This window comes from Zingiber officinale, chromosome 4B (assembly GCF_018446385.1).
Source record: "Zingiber officinale cultivar Zhangliang chromosome 4B, Zo_v1.1, whole genome shotgun sequence".
Lineage (NCBI taxonomy): Eukaryota > Viridiplantae > Streptophyta > Magnoliopsida > Zingiberales > Zingiberaceae > Zingiber > Zingiber officinale.
Window position 1 is genome coordinate 27,806,018 of NC_055993.1, and position 16,650 is coordinate 27,822,667.

At 39.8% G+C, this 16,650-nt stretch overlaps 1 non-coding gene across 1 annotated transcript; it reads right to left on the reverse strand.

Moving 5' to 3' along the window:
- Positions 1-6,249: 6,249 nt before the first annotated feature.
- LOC121978855 lies at positions 6,250-6,355 on the reverse strand. Its single transcript, XR_006111193.1, has one exon. It is a non-coding gene; the product is annotated as a small nucleolar RNA R71 (small nucleolar RNA).
- Between the last annotated feature and the right edge of the window lie 10,295 nt (positions 6,356-16,650).

Below are 16,650 nucleotides of genomic sequence, written 5' to 3' on the forward strand. Positions count from 1 at the left end.
GTTACAACCGTGGAGGCACTAGCAGCTTCCTCTTTAGTGAGGGAGAATAGTCTGGCACTGGCTGGAACTGGTGGTGTAACGCCCCGGCTCGGGCAGGCCCCACCCGAACCGAACCGGAAACATTACCAGAATTACTCATCGGGTTGACGACTACCTCCACAGACCACCGGAGGTCCTTTCAGCGTGCTTTGTCCTCACTCGCACGCACCCTGGAAAACTTCCCAGGAGGTCACCCATCCTCAGATTTCTCCAAGCCAAGCACGCTTAACTTTGGAGTTCTTAAGTTTGGGCTCCCGAAAAGGAAGGTGCACCTTGGTGATATGGATAGTATCATCTAACCTTTTAAGTCATACTTAACCAGAATCTCAGAACCGGGGTATTACAATCACCCCTACTTAAAGACACAACGTCCTCGTTGTGTAACCACAAATCACACCATAAACAAATCCCAGAATCTCCCTCGCTAGGTGGTGCCCTGGGTGCTCCTGCCACCGGCGCACTCACGGTCGCAAGATCGCTCTGATACCATCTGTAACGTCCCGTCCCGGGCAGGCTCCACCCAGACCGAATTGGGAACGCCACCAAAATTGCCTTTCAGCGTGCTTTGTGCTCACTCGCACGCACCCTGGAAAACTTCCCAGGAGGTCACCCATCCTTAAATTTCTCTAAGCCAAGCACGCTTAACTTTGGAGTTCTTAAGTTTGGGCTCCCGAAAAGGAAGGTGCACCTTGGATAGTATCATCTAGCATTATCTCTAAGCCAATTGTAATACCCCGGTTCTGAGATTCTGGTTAAGTATGACTTAAAAGGTTAGATGATACTATCCATATCACCAAGGTGCACCTTCCTTTTCGGGAGCCCAAACTTAAGAACTCCAAAGTTAAGCGTGCTTGGCTTGGAGAAATCTGAGTTTTCCAGGGTGCGTGCGAGTGAGGACAAAGCACGCTGAAAGGACCTCCGGTGGTCTGTGGAGGTAGTCGTCAACCCGATGAGTAATTCTGGTAATGTTTCCGGTTCGGTTCGGGTGGGGCCCGCCTAGGGCCGGGGCGTTACAGGTGGGGCTTCCAATCTTCCTTGACTGAGCTGAGGTCCGTCCAGAGTTGCAGGCATGTAGTGTATCTGAGGCTTGTTCCCGTATTGCGCTGCCTGTTGCTGAGGTGCTTTGAGCTTGTTAGGACACGCCTTAGCCAGGTGTCCTTCTTGACAACACGAATAACATCCAGTCATACCCAAAAGACAGGCTCCTAGATGTAGTCTCCCACATTTAGGACAGGGAGAGAACTTGGCTTGCTTGTCTACTGGACCTCCCTTTTGGCTGCCTCCTGTATTCCATCGTTTCCTTTTGTTATCTTTGCCCTTCCAATTCTGCTTACTTGTCTGGGGTTTCTGATTCCCTGTTGTCTTGTCCTCTATCTTGACTGGCTTGAGTTGCGTTTGTTGTGCCTTGATGTTGTTCAAATAGTGCTCAGCGACTAATGCCCTGCAGACCAGCTCTTCACCAGTCTGTGGTCGGTGAGTTCCACTACTCACGTTAAGTGTTATTTCTGGCCTCAGCATTCGGAGCATCAGTCTGACTCGTTCTTTCTCTGTACTTACTAGCTTTGGGTAGAGACGAGCTAGCCTGTTGAATCTCTTGACTGCTTCTTCTACTGGCAGGTCACCATGTCTAAATTCTATAAACTCCTCATAATGTTTATTGGTGATCCGTTGGCGGAAGAATTCTTCCTAAAACTCTATCTTGAAGTCAACCCAACTCATCTGGTTGGCTGCTCTCTTGCTCTTAACTCTCTCCCACCACATACGAGCATCTCCAAATAGGCAGAAGGAGGCACACTTGACCTTCTCGACTTCTGGCCAGTCAAGAAGGTTCATTGTGCTCTCTAGTGTCTTGAACCAAGCTTGAGCATCCCAGGGCTCAGTCGTGCCTGAGAAACTTTCTGGCTTCAGCTTCAGCCACTGTATCAGATATGCTTCTTATCTTTTAGGTGTTGTGGCGACTTCCAGGGCAGCTGGAGGAACCTCAGTCACCATCGGGGTCTCCACATTGATAGTTGGGGGAGTGGGAGATACTGGCTGCCGATTAGCCATCAAATTGACAATCATCTGTTGCTGCTCTACTACTTGTCTTTGAAATTGAGCAACAACTTTAGAGAGATCAGGTTCAGTTGTTCTGCGCTCTTCGTTCTCCTGAGTTCGGTCCTCAGTACTAGCGGTACGGGGGCGTCCTCTTCTTGCCATCTAGTTATGCAGAAAGAGAAAACTTGAAATCGTCCCTATACTCTCTAGACATATATATATAAACATAGGAAAACAAAACTAGAACTTTTATCTTACTTAAGCATATATAAGCAAATACTTCTAAGGATTTCTCTATACTGCAATTAATAAGGAAAGACATAATAAAAAAAAATTAAGTACTTTCTTACTTGAAGACGGCAAGGTTGATTCTGATGTGTGTGTGATGCAAGAGAATGGGGACTGCTCTGATACCAACTGTAATGACCCTACCCTCCCCTTAGCTAGTCTGTGGGAGTGGGACGTTACTTGACTATAAACTTTACTTAACTAATCTTGCTCACATGTTGATAGTAACACTTAGTACTCTATGAAACTTGAAACATACAATTAACCTGCAGCTGAAGACATAAATAACTCATATCAAATTCTACTCAAGCATTTGTTCTCAACTAAAATATATCAATCTGCACATGCATGCGATAGTGATACAACTCAATTAATGAGACTAATGTGCATGGCAATTTAAATGGAAGAATTTTAAAACATAAAAAACATCCCATGGACAAACCAACAATACGAAAGAATAGTTCCAGCAATGCAAGAGAGACTTAATCCACCTAAATTTCACAACCAGTCTAAATACAAAATCTTAATAAATTCATTAACAAAGTCCCGCGGCTTCCATAGTCCAGACATCACACATCCATCCCACACCTCCTTGTCGCCTTCCTTCACTATAGCTTTCCTGTTCCTTTATCTGTAGTAAGAGGAAATGCAACTATAAGCGGATGCTTAGTAAGCGCTGTCTAACTCACAAAAACTCAATGTGCATATACATGTATATATATATACAACAAAACTAAAATTGAATGCTTAATAAAAATCTAAAACTGAAATATTTTAACCCATGCTGATTTGTGTATAGCAAGCTCTAAAGAAAAATCGAAATCTACCATGCCAATTGTTCAGTTGTTTACTCTCAACCAAGCCAGCAGAAAAGAATTAAATCTGCACTATAATTTGGTGGCTGTTCTAGCTCATGAAAAATACAAAACAAGTAAATTTGGCCGCACACTTGAATCAGAATTGTACATGCTTAAAATTAACAAGGTAGTTTGTGCTGGAAATAAATTAGAAACGAAAGGTCTACTGAATACTCCCAAAACTAAGGTTGTTCATGTCAAATGCATAGCACAAACAAAACCAAAACCTGCTAGAACTTAAAACCAATGTACAATTTGTTTTATTTGTTCTAAGCTTATACTTTTATTACTTCAAAATAATTATAAGCTTCTCTTGGGCCCAAGCGTAGTACCAAAGCGCGCTCCCTAATAGAGACTGGGGTGGCGAACCACCAGTCCTACGAGGGTGAAGACCTTGGTCTTATCAGGGCCGAGACCTCGGAACCGGTCACCTGGATTTGTTTAACGACAACCTCGAAAGTCGGGTACTAGCTTCTTCAAATAAAATACTTGTTACTTGTTAATACTTATAATAAAAAGAATACCTTGGAAATTAAACAGCAAGCTAAAAAGAAAAAAGGATGTTCCTATTCAATGGATAGACAAACCGAAAACAAACAGTAAGGCAGTTCGTGCCCCTCTCATAACACAACCCAAACTGCACAGTCAACTCCAAAGGGAGCTCCTCGTGCCCCTTTTACAGCACAACCCGAATTGCACAGCAACCTCCAAAGGGGGCTGCTCGTGCCCTTTTTTCAGCACAAACAGAAAAATCTAGCTCGAAATCCGAAATTCTAATTACCGGGCCTAAAGAAATCCAAATCACATGCCTAAACTACACAATTTATTTTCTTCCTTTGAGATTCACGGCAGCACGCTTCAAAAGCACCGCTCCTTACAGTATGCTTCGAAGAAAACAAGAAGAACAAGAATCCGAGAACTACTCCTACTGCAGGTGAGAAGCACTTACAAATTTCCTTGACTCACAGGCGAGATAGCCTTCTAGGGTTTCGGAGAGCTCAAAATTTCGGCCTCTTCTTCGTGCCTACGGGCTCTCCTTGATGAGAGAGTCTCAAATCGGTGAAGAACTCACAGAATTTCCCCTTGGTCGGCCGCCGGAGACGAAGCCCTAACCTCCTTCTTCGTTTCCGCCCAAGCAGAGACCGACGCCGTGCGTGAGAGGAGAATGAAAGGGTTTAGGTCACGGAAAAAAAATAAAAACCTAAGTTCTCTCTTAACTTATCTCCCTTTATAACTAGGATATTCTGTTATCTATTACTGCTTAAATTAATTTCGCTATTTATTTTATCAGCACGGCCCTGCTGGGTTCTTGGTCATCCGAAACAACTTAAGACTTTGCTTAACTAGAGGTCTCCGGTTCGATCCTCGGCCCGACCTCTTTTTGCCTCAAATTCGTTTCTATTGGTAAAAATACCAAACGAACTCCAAAAACTACATAAAAATACTCTAAAAATCTCTAGAATATTTCTAAAGCATCTCCAAATATTTTTAAGTACTATTAGGACTCGCAATGAGGAAATTTGGGTTGTTACAGACATCATTTTCTAGGATTAGGGAGTACTTGTAATGCGATGGAGATGTAGAACTATGTAGATTTATCTTATTTTTAATCGATGACTTGTTCATGCCTTGTTCATGCTTGTGTGACATATTTATATTTCATGCTTTGTTGATTGATGTGGAGGAGGTTTATCCCGCAAAGGGGACGCCCTAGAGCGTCTTGACCAAGGTACCCTAGTGACAGGGGTAACCCTTTCCGGGCGTCTAAGACTCTCCCTTAAAAGGAGAAACAATCCCTTAGGAACTGCTACTCTCGTAGAGATAGTGTTCTAGATCGTACACCCGAGAGGCCCTAGTGACAAGGGTAACCCGTTCACAGACGTCTAGGACATTCTCTTGAAAGGAGAGGCAATTCCTCCATAAGGAAGTAGGGACCCGTACCATCTACCTTTATCCTTATTGCTATTTACTATACATGAATTCCTGTGATCTACCGAGGCGCCCTCGTGACAAGGCGGTTAACCATTAGAGGATTTCACAGGGATCGTCTCTATTCGATACTTAGGGATATTGACCAATCTAACTTCCTACAAGAGCATGGACATAGAGGGTAGAAACTAAGCAATCTATGTAGTATCTCCTAGTATTACAATGAAATCGAAATCCTAGAATCCATCTCCCGAAGCTCATTACCTCCAAGATCTCTTCCCTCTCTCTCTCTCAACCTTCTTTCTCTCTTCAATCACTCTCGTTAGTTTGCAAGCCAAAGCTAACTTTCGACCGTCTAGATAACCTACTTGCGACATCTCTAGGGCTTAATCAACAGTCCCTGTGGATTCGACAAATCTTTTATATTACTGACGATTAAACCGTACACTTGCGGTTGCGTAACAAGTTTTTGGCGCCGTTACCGGGGATTGTTCGCATTAACATTAGTAGATTAGCAATTTAGTTAGTCTAGACTTGTGAATAGTTTTTGTTTTTCCATCTTCATAATTCAAAAAAAAAAAAAGAGAGAGAATCTATATTTTCTTTCTTGTCTTTAAATTCTGCTTTTATTGTTTATTTTTCATATAGCAATTTATTTCTTGTCTTTCATTTTTTTATTTTAAATTCTTCTCATAATTTTTTTTTCTTGGATACCATGAGCACTAACATGTCAACCAGGTCCTTAAGGGATTCTCTGCACCCATTTCTGCAAGATTTTTATCTCCTATTGTGCAGCCTCATATTGAAGCAAAAAGTTTTCAACTAGACCCAGAGTTAATTTCCATGATACAAGGTCATAAATTTGGAGGAGAAGTATCATAAAGTCCTTATCTGCACCTTGAGATATTTCTAGAGCTTTGTGATTTGGTGGACTATGAAAGAGTGTCAGCAGATGCAGTTCGATTGATGACATTTCCTTTCAGTATCAAGGATAAAACAAGGACTTGGTTATATTCTCTTCGTCGTCAAAGCATGACAAGTTGGGAACAATTGGAGCAGCAATTTCTGAATCATTTTTTCCCTCCAAGCAGAACAATCTACATGAGAGGTTGCATCACAAACTTTGTTCAAGCAAATGGAGAATTTTTATTTGAAGCATAGGACAGATTCAAGAGTCTATAAAGGCAGTGCCCTCACCATGGCTTAAAAAAATGGCTTACCCTGCACATATTTTATAAGGAAATTTCTTTCTCAGATAAATGTTATTTGGATTCATCAGCTGGAGGTTCTTTTATGAATAAAAGTGTGGACAAAGCATATATATTGATTGATCAAGTGACATTGAATCTCCAAGAATGGTCAGATAAAAGTTGGATGAAATCTCCTTCAAATATTCAAGAAGTGCAAGCCATAAATACTAGAGAGCCTGTCAAACGAAATACAATTCAACCATCCAAGAATGTCGAAATTTGGAAGTCACAGAATGAGGAATTCAAACATTTGGGGGCAAAGATTGAGAGCATAGTTTCGAAATGGTTCAAAGAAGATCCCCCTCCTACACAAATAAGATCTAGTGAAAAGTGTAATGATAGTAAGTTGAGGAGTGACAAGAATCATGAAAAACTTCTGAAAAATGACTTGTATAGAATTGAGGAGAAGAACAATAGAAGACCACATGAACTCAGTTGCATTATTCCAGGAGGTTCCCAAATACCACAAGTACATTTCCCTCAACAATTGATCAGACCATCACTAGACAAGCAATTTGAACCTCAGCCATATGCTCAACCATTCCAAAGACTTTCACTAAGGGTTCCTTTTCCACAAAGGCTAGCGGGGGATAACGAAGATAAAGATCTTGGAAAATTCTGTGATACAAAAATGGTTGAGTGTAGATTTCTGGATGTATATGAAGATGAGGACTCTTCATATGAGGATTGTGATGATAATGCAGCGGACAATAAGTTTTCAGATCTACCTTCTGGGTTTACAAGGTGTTATGAGGAAATTGAATTTTCAGATGATAAATGTGATGTGGTAGATCAACTTAAAACTGCAAATGAAGTTAATGATCCTCCTACAGATGATTCTCCCACTGAGGATATGGAAGTTGGTTTATTTTTTGGTGCTTGTGTTGATGATGATGTTATGGAAGGAAGTGTAGGGAACTATGTTGTGGAAGCAGCATCTCAAGAATCACCTCCTTTGTCCACACAACCTTCTAAGATTATGAGAGTTGCAAGGATTGAGCATGTTGTGGACCAATGCGTAGGGACTTGTGAAATAGAAGCAAAGCCCCAAGAATCACTACTTTTAGAGCCACTTCCACCTGAGCCAGAACCAGAACCAATTCCTAATTTTGAAGAACTCACATCTCATTGTTTAGAACTTTCAGGTACATCTCAACAATGCAAGGTAAGTATTCTTAGTGATCTTTTAGAAAATTTCATAGATGTACCTATAATTGATTTTATTGAATGTGATTCAATTTTTGATACATACTTAATTCATATTAATAAGGTTCTAGTTCCATCTAATATACCATGCTTGGGAGAGGTATGTTTTTCTTTTGGGTGTGTAGATTTACATGGGGCCTATAATTGGAAGCTCGATCTGAACCGTCTTCAACCTCTTGAAAAAATTTCCAAGAAGACAAAGATGGAGAGAATGATTCTTCACTTTTTGATGAAAGCTCCCTCCATAATAAGAGCCCTTGGTAAGAGGGTTCTAAAATATCTTACCCCTCCAAGAGCGAGATTTCGATGAATCTAATGAGGTGGTCGAACTAATAACCTTAAACAAGCGCTTCTTGGGAGGCAACCCAAGTTCTTTCTTATTTTATTTATGTCTTCAGTTCTTTCTTTATAATAAACATTTATCCTCTACTTAATTTTTGTTGTCAATCTTCTTTTATATGATTCAAAGATTAGGAGGAGGGCAACTACATGATGGAGAAGTTCATGACATGGACATTTGGCACGTATCATTTGGTAACTTCTCTTACTTTAAATATCCTCCACATTATTTTTAGTTTTCATTGAGACAATGAAAATTTTAAGTCTGGGGGGATGCATTTAGTCCAGTTTAGTTTTTGCTTATTTCTTTTTGCATAATAAAATTTTTGCTAGTTGCATCTTACATCACATTGTGATTGCTTGTTCCTTGTTGCAAAATGCTAGCACGCTTATTCTAGATTTTATGTGCTACTTATGGTGCTAGTATGTTTAGTGATATATCTTTTTCTATCTTTGATAGCATGAAGTGAGCAATGCTTTTACTATAAGAGTTTAAGTATTGGCCTTGTTTTAGGATCTCTATACAATGTCTATTTTTGATGGTTGACAACTCTATAATAGTCATGATTCATAAAATTGGACTAGTACTTGTGCTTCTATGGTGACCTCTCAACTACATTTTGGTTACTGGATAAACTCAGATCATGTAAGCTCATTTGGAAAAAAAGTAATCCCCCCAAAAAAAAATGTGAAAGTTTGTTCAAGTTTGGTACTTTGCAAACATTCAAAAAGAAAAAAAAATTGAATGAAAAAAAAATAAGGGATAAAAAAATTATTGTCGTGAGTGGAAACTAGTAATTCACCCCTTTGAGACCGAGTTAGGTTACTGGGGAAATGAATGTTATGTTTCTCTTGATACTGAGTATTCCTTTGAGACCTTGTGTAGACGATGCATAGCATTTTTGAGAGGAACGAACCTTGCGTGTGGCAGGTAAGTGTCTATCGCCGGAAGCATAAGGAACATAATTTTATGACGACTTGACTAAACTTAGGGATTGAAACTTGATAAATCTAGATCACTTTCGTACTGAGCACGAGGAACTACTACTTAGGTCATATTTAAACTATTTTTTTATCTTGCTTACCAATGAAATCATTTGATAGAATTAGGTTGACTTGCTAGAGATTATGATCCACTATTTAACCACATGAATCTAGATTGCGGGTTTTGCTTGAGGACAAGCAAAGGTTTAAGCCAGGGGGTGTGATGTGCGTAGATCATATGATTGTTTATGCATGTTTTACCACACATTCACTTGCTTTATGCACACATATTCTTTGCATAATCGTCTCCTTTAGTGCATACTCATCATAAATACTCTTTTGTTCGGGGATCTGCTCTTTGCTTCTTTTCTTGTTGACGGGACGTTATTTGGAGAAGAAATGGAGAAAAAGGGCACACATGAGCTTAGGTCGTGCAAGGCCACACGGCCGTGTGGCCATGAGCATGTTCCGGCCGTGCCAAATGGCACGGCCGTGCTTGCAATCCAGAGGTGAAGAGGGCCTTAGCCGTGCAACCTTGCACGGTCGTGTGGCCACTCCAGTGAGGAAGCAAAGCATGGTCGTGCAATCTTGCATGGTCGTGCCTCACAACCAGCGGCCAAGGAAGACACGGTCGTGCAGATTCACACGGTCGTACCACTCAACCAGAAGGGAGGAAAAGCGTGTCCGTGCCAACCTTGCACGGTCGTGCCATGGCCCGTGCGGTGCCCCGTTCCCTAGCATATAAAAGGGTCAAGAACCCTATTATTAGGTTCATCTTTAGTTCGGGACTTCGTCCCTCCCCTCAGGGAAAGCTGTAGAGCTTCATCCACCGCCGTCCCTTCACGATCCGTCCACCTCCGGAGCAAGGAAGCATCCCCAAAACATCGGAATCATCAAGCATCTCTTCTTCCTCTTCTTCTAGGGTTGTAAGTATGCTTTTCTTTATGTTCTAGGGTTGTTCTTCCCTCACAATGGAGTAGACATCCTCTTCTAGGATTAGGGAGTACTTGTAATGCGATGAAAATGTAAAACTATGTAGATTTATCTTATTTTTATTCGATGGCTTGTTCATGCTTTGTTCATGCTTGTGTGACATATTTATATTTCATGCTTTGTTGATTGATGTGGAGGATGGTTAATCCCGCAAAGGAGACGTCCTAGAGCGTATTGACCAAGGTACCCTAGTGACAGGGGTAACCCTTTCCGGACGTCTAAGACGCTCCCTTAAAAGGAGAAACAATCCCTTAGGAACTACTGCTCTCGTAGAGAGAGTGATATAGGTCGTACACCCGAGGAACCCTAGTGACAAGGATAACCCGTTCACAGACGTCTAGGACATTGTCTTGAAAGGAGAGACAATTCCTCCATAAGGAAGTAGGGACCCGTACCATCTACCTTTATCATTATTGCTATTTACTAGACATGAATTCCTGTGATCTACCGAGGCGCCCTCATGACAGGGGGGTTAACAATTACAGGATTTCACAGGGATCGTCTCTATTCGATACTTAGGGATATTGACCAATCTAACTTCCTACAAGAGCATGGACATAGAGGGTAGAAACTAAGCAATCTATGTAGTATCTCCTAGTATTACAATGAAACCAAAATCCTAAAATCCATCTCCCGAATCTCATTCCCTCCAAGATCTCTTCCCTCTCTCTCTCTCTCAACCTACTTTCTCTCTTCAATCACTATCATTAGTTTGCAAGCCAAAGCTAACTTTCGATCCTCTAGATAACCTACTTGCGACATCTCTAGGGCTTAATCAACAGTCCCTGTGGATTCGACAAATCTTTTATATTACTGACGACGAAACCGTACACTTGCGGTTGCGTAACAAGGGTCATGGAAGGTGCATGTCACGGCCGTGTACCACACATGGCCGTGTAAGGTTGGCAGAGAAGGGAATGGTTTTGGCCGTGTGAACCTCACACGGCCGTGCCTCGAGGTCGTGTGGCGCCCAAATCTCAACTCTATATAAAGCCTCCTTCATGTTTTGAGAAGGGATCTTCTCCCTTTTTTGGGGGGGGGGGGGGGGGGATACAAGATTTGGGGCATTCCTTGCCATTCTTGGAGAGATCCGGCGATCTAAGGACGGATCTTCACCGAATCGACTCCAGGAAAGCAAGGATTGCATCCGAATACGTTCTTCTTTGTAGATAAGTTTTCTTTCTCTCTTTTCTTGGATTTGAGAGGATTAAGAATGCTTGTAATCTTCTTTTCTTCGGATTTCTTTCTTTGTTTTATGGAGTAGATTTCCTGTTCTAGGATGGAAGGAGCAATTGTAAGGATGATTTGATGTAAAACTCTTGTGGATGTGCCAATTTCCTATTTCTATGATTTTGCCCTGTTTGTATTCATTCTATCTTGTATGGATTGTTGTGATTAGGGCTTAATTATCATACTTGATTGGATGTTTGGATATCTTGTGGATCTTGTAGAGATTGTATCTCATTCGATTTTTCGAGGGATGTTCGTGACAGGAACATACCCGTGTAAGGACGTTTGAGGAATGATCTTGAGGGTGAAATATGATAATTCAAATGGCAAAAAAAGCGATTCGCTCGCCCCCAGCGCCCCCGCCAACCCGTCCCTAGGCCAACACGGAGGAGGTAAATCATAGGTGACTACTAGCCATTAGTGCAAATGGCCAAGACATGGGGTAGGTTATGCTCGGTCACGCAGAGTTTTGACCCCAAGACCTCATATGGCAACACCCCATGTCTTAACCATCGCACCGCCCCGAGGGGATGAAATAGGATAATTCAAGGAGGTAGGATGGATTGTGTGCATTAATCTTTATATCTTGATGCGGTTGATGAGTGATGAATTCGTATGTTGATTATCCAAGGGATGCACGTGACATGCAAACTCATGTAAGGACAACATAGGTTCATTCCTAATTGATAACATTTAGGTATAGATTTCAATCCTAGGCCGGTTGTCTATTGCAAGAGAGAACCGACAACCTTCTACAAATGATGGACAATTTAGGAATAAGATTAGGTAGATCATTTACATGGAACAATCCTTACAAAGAAACCAAAACTCCTAGAACATTCTCTTTATTGTCGCCCTTATTCTTGTTTCTTATTCTTTCATTTCTTATTTACATTTCATAGTCATACTTAGCTTTTAAAAATCAATTGAATAGTTGTTTGGCTGATTCGCATTGAGACATCTTTAGTGCTTATTCCAGTCCCTATGGATACGATATCTTTTATTATTACTTACGACATTTCCGTACACTTGCGGAGAGTCAACAGCCACCAAGTGCTTCTCCTCTTCTTCTTCTTCCTCTCCAAGCAACCGGCCACAAGGATATAACAACCCTTAATGCCGCCGGTCCTAAGAAAGCAAAAGAGGTGACATGATGAAGGTGGTGTCGTCGGCCACAAGAAAGAAGAAAGGAAAGGAGCATGGCCGGCCACCAAGGAAATAGAGAGGGAATAAGAATAGGTTGTCTTCTTCATGAGACACCTTCTACCCCTCTTTTATAATCCTTGGTTTTGATAAAAAAAAAGAAAGTTTAATTAAAACTTCCTTTTAATCTTCTTATGGCCGGTCACATCATGGTATACTAAAAAGAAAAAAATTTTACAAAAAATATTAAAGCTTCCTTTTAAACCATGATGTTTACAAAAGAGAAAGTTTTAAACATAATCAAAATTTCCTTATTTGTTGTCTCCCTCTAAAAGAGGAAATTTTAATAACAATTAAAATCTGTCTTTTTAAATTTTCTATTGTACACGGCAATAAAGGAAAGTTTTAAAAATTAATCTCTCTCTTTTAAAACATGTAGACAACTACAAAAAAGGAAAAATTAATTAAAACTTCTCTTTTTAAATCATAGTTACATAAAAGAAAAGTTTTATCAAAAATTAAAATCTTTCTTTTAAACATTATAGACAACTACAAATAAGGAAATATTTTAATAAAATTAAAATCTCTCTTTAATCTTTTGTAGATAGTTATAAAAGGAAAGATTTTAAAATCTAAAACTCTCTTTTTAAAACCATGAGAATTACTATAAAAGGAAAAAAAATTTTAAAAAAAAATCTCTTTTAAATCACTTTCATGAATGACTATAAAAGGAAAATTTTTAACAAAAATTAAAATCTCCTTTAATCCTATGTGGTCGGCCCCATGCTTGGACACCAAGTATGATTTGGCCGGCCACTACTTGGGCTCCAAGCCTATACTTGGCTGGCCCCCTTGCTCCAAACAAGGTTGTGTTCGGCTCATTACTTGGATAAGAAATGGACTTAGTGGATACAAGATTTCATAGAGGCTACAATAGGGACCGAAAGGAGAAATTAGTTTTGGTCTCCCGATGAGCTTGAGCTTCCTGTGTTCGCCCCGAACACCCAACTCAAGTTCATCAATAATAACTCATACCACTAAAGAGTTATTATTGAACTACCGCACCAATCCCAAATTATATTATGAGCTCCTTCTTATTATGAGTGCATTAATCTTCCTGTGTTTAAGATATTGAATGTCCACTAATTAAATGAGTTACTGACAACACACTTAATTAATATCTAGCTCCAAGAGTAGTACTACTCAACTTCATTGTCATGTCGGACTAGGTCCACCTGTAGGGTTTATATGACAATCCTTATGAGCTCCTCAAGTGGACATCATCAACCTAGATTACTAGGACACAATTTCATTCTATAATCAACAACATACCATATAAATAATATCTTTTCCCAACTTATCGGGTCTATTGATTTAACAAGCTAAATCGCACCCTTTGATAAATTAATGAAATAAATATTAAATATACGTGCTTGTTATTATATCATGATTAAGAGCACGTACTTCCATAATAACAGAGATTTTATTCTCTTATATAATCAGTATAAAAAGAAACTACCTCAAATGATTCTACTCAATACACTCATAGTGTACTAGTGTAATTTTATAAGCTAATACCAAATTACACTACAACCACTCTAATGGTTTGTCCATTCCATCTTGGTTGTGAGCTACTATTTATAATTTATAAGGATCTGATAACATGATCTTCCGTGTGTCTCCTCACACCATGTTATCTACAATATAAATTAAATTGACAACTACACTTAACATAAATGTAGACATTTGACCAATGTGATTCTTATTTTCTAAATAAATGTTTATACAAAAGCTAGGCTTTTAGTATACATTCCAACAATCTCCCACTTATACTAAAAGACTATGTTGTCATATACCCTGCCATACATCTGATTCTCAACCCCTCAATATGCCCATCAAAAGCTCTTGCCTTAAGGGCCTTAGTGAAAGGATCTTCCAGGTTATCATTTGATGCAATCTAGGCGACAACAACTTCTCCTCGTTATACGATATCTCGTATTAAGTGGTACTTGCGCTCAATGTGTTTACATGCCTTATGGACTAATGGTTTCTTCGAGTTTGCTACTGCACCACTATTATCATAATAAATTATAATAATTTTTGGGAAAACCAGGAATCATTTATAAGCTCATCATGAAGTTTCTGAGTCATATAGCTTCTATGACTGCCTCAGAGGCTGTCATATACTCAGCTTCCATAGTGGAGTTTAGAAAAGCACATATGCTTAACACTCCTCCATAGTTATGACTTCACCTCCTAAAGTAAACACATAACCCCGAGTTTGACTTACTATTGCCCCTATCAGATTGGAAATCTGAATCCGTGTAACCCACAAGGAGCAAATCATCTGTCTTGTAAGCTAGCATATAATCTCTAATCCCTCTCAGGTACTTTAATATATGCTTTATGGGAGTCTAGTGTCCCGGTCCTATATTACTTTGATATTTACTAACCATGCCCACGACAAACAGATATCCGGTCTCGTATAAAACATAACATACATTAGGCTTCCTATAGCATAAGGAACTACCTTCATTTCCTCTATCTCTTTTGATGTCTTTAGAAGGCATCTCTTTAGATAAGGGTACTCCATGCTGAAAAGGTAGAAAATCTTTCTTGGAGTCATGCATGCTAAAATGAGCTAGGCTAATTTCGATATATGAAGCTTGGGATAAGGACAACATTCTTTTCATACGATCCCTTATTACTTTGATCCCAAGAATATGTCTACATTCTCTCAAATCCTTCATATCGAATTGCTTGGACAACCATACCCTTACTTCTGACAGCACTTTGATATTGTTGTCAACTATCAAAATATCATCTACCTATAGTACAAGAAAAACTACCATGTTTCTGTCGCACTTCTTGTATACACAAGACTCATCCGGATACTGAATGAATCCATAAGACTGGATAACTTCATTAAACCGGATGTTCCAAGATCTCGAAGCTTGCTTCAGTCCATAAATAGACCAATTGAGCTTACATACAAGATGCTCTTTGCCCTTTACAATGAATCCCTCTGATAGCTACATATGGATATTTTCTTCAAGACTTCCATTAAGGAAAGTTATCTTGACATCCATTTGCCAAATCTCATAATCCATATGAGCAGCAATAAATAAAAGTATCCGGATAGACTTAAGCATAGATATCGACGAAAAGCTGCCTCATAATCGATTTCCTCCTTCTGAGTATACCCCTTCGCAACAAGCCTTGCTTTGAAAATTTCCATCTTCCCATCTGTCCCTCTTTTCCTATTGTAGACCTATTCACACCCAATGGTTTTTACACCATTTGGTGGTTCTACAAGCTCCCAAACTTGATTAGAATACATAGATTCTATTTTTGTATTCATTGCTCTTTGTCAAGATGCTGCATCTTTATCTTAGAGTGTTTCGTCATATATCTGGGGATTAGGTTCATGTTCACTAGGGATCAAGTCCAAAGACTCTCTCAAAACATGAATCTTTTAGGTTGCCTAACAACCCTCCCATTATGACGAGGTACTATCTTTAATTGTGCATCATCTGTGACACGTGTTACAGTTTCTTGTGATATCTCATCTTGTACTATTGGTATTAGATTAGACGTGTCCTTTATTATTTCCTTAAGAACAATTTTACTCTTGGGATTGTGGTTCATAACATAGTCCTCTTCTAAAAAATCAGACATTGGTGCCAACAATGACCTTCTGATTTTTAGGACTATAAACCTCCTTTCGTTTCTCTAGGATAACCCACAAACAAGTGAACTCCTGTCTAACTTATCAGTGTCTCCCTTCAGCGCATGTGTTGGACTACCCCAAATCCGAATATGCTTTAGATTAGGCTTACGCCCATTCTACATTTCTCTGGGAGTAGAGAGTTCTGATTTAGAAGGTACTATGTTCATTGTCGTTTCCAGAGTATATCCCTTCAACGAATTTGGTAATTCTTAATAACTCATCACTGATCTAACCATTTCCATAAGAGTTCTATACCTTCGTTCTGCCACACCATCTTGTTTGGGTGTACCATGTGTAGTCAGTTGGGATTGAATCCTGACTTCTTATAAGCGACTCCTAAACTCTCCTAAGAGGTACTCACCACTACGATTTCACCGTAGTGTCTCGATACTTTTACCATGACGTTTCTCCACATTAGCCTTGTACTCTTTGAACTTATCAAAGCACTCAGACTTGCGGCGCATCAAGTAAATGTATCCATATCTCAAATAGTCGTCTATAAAAGAGACGAAATATTCGAAACCACCTCTTCCTTGGATAGTCATAAGTCCACACAAATCAGAATGAACCAATTCCAACACATCTTTGGCTCTATATCCCTTAGCCTTAAAAGGTCTCTTGGTCA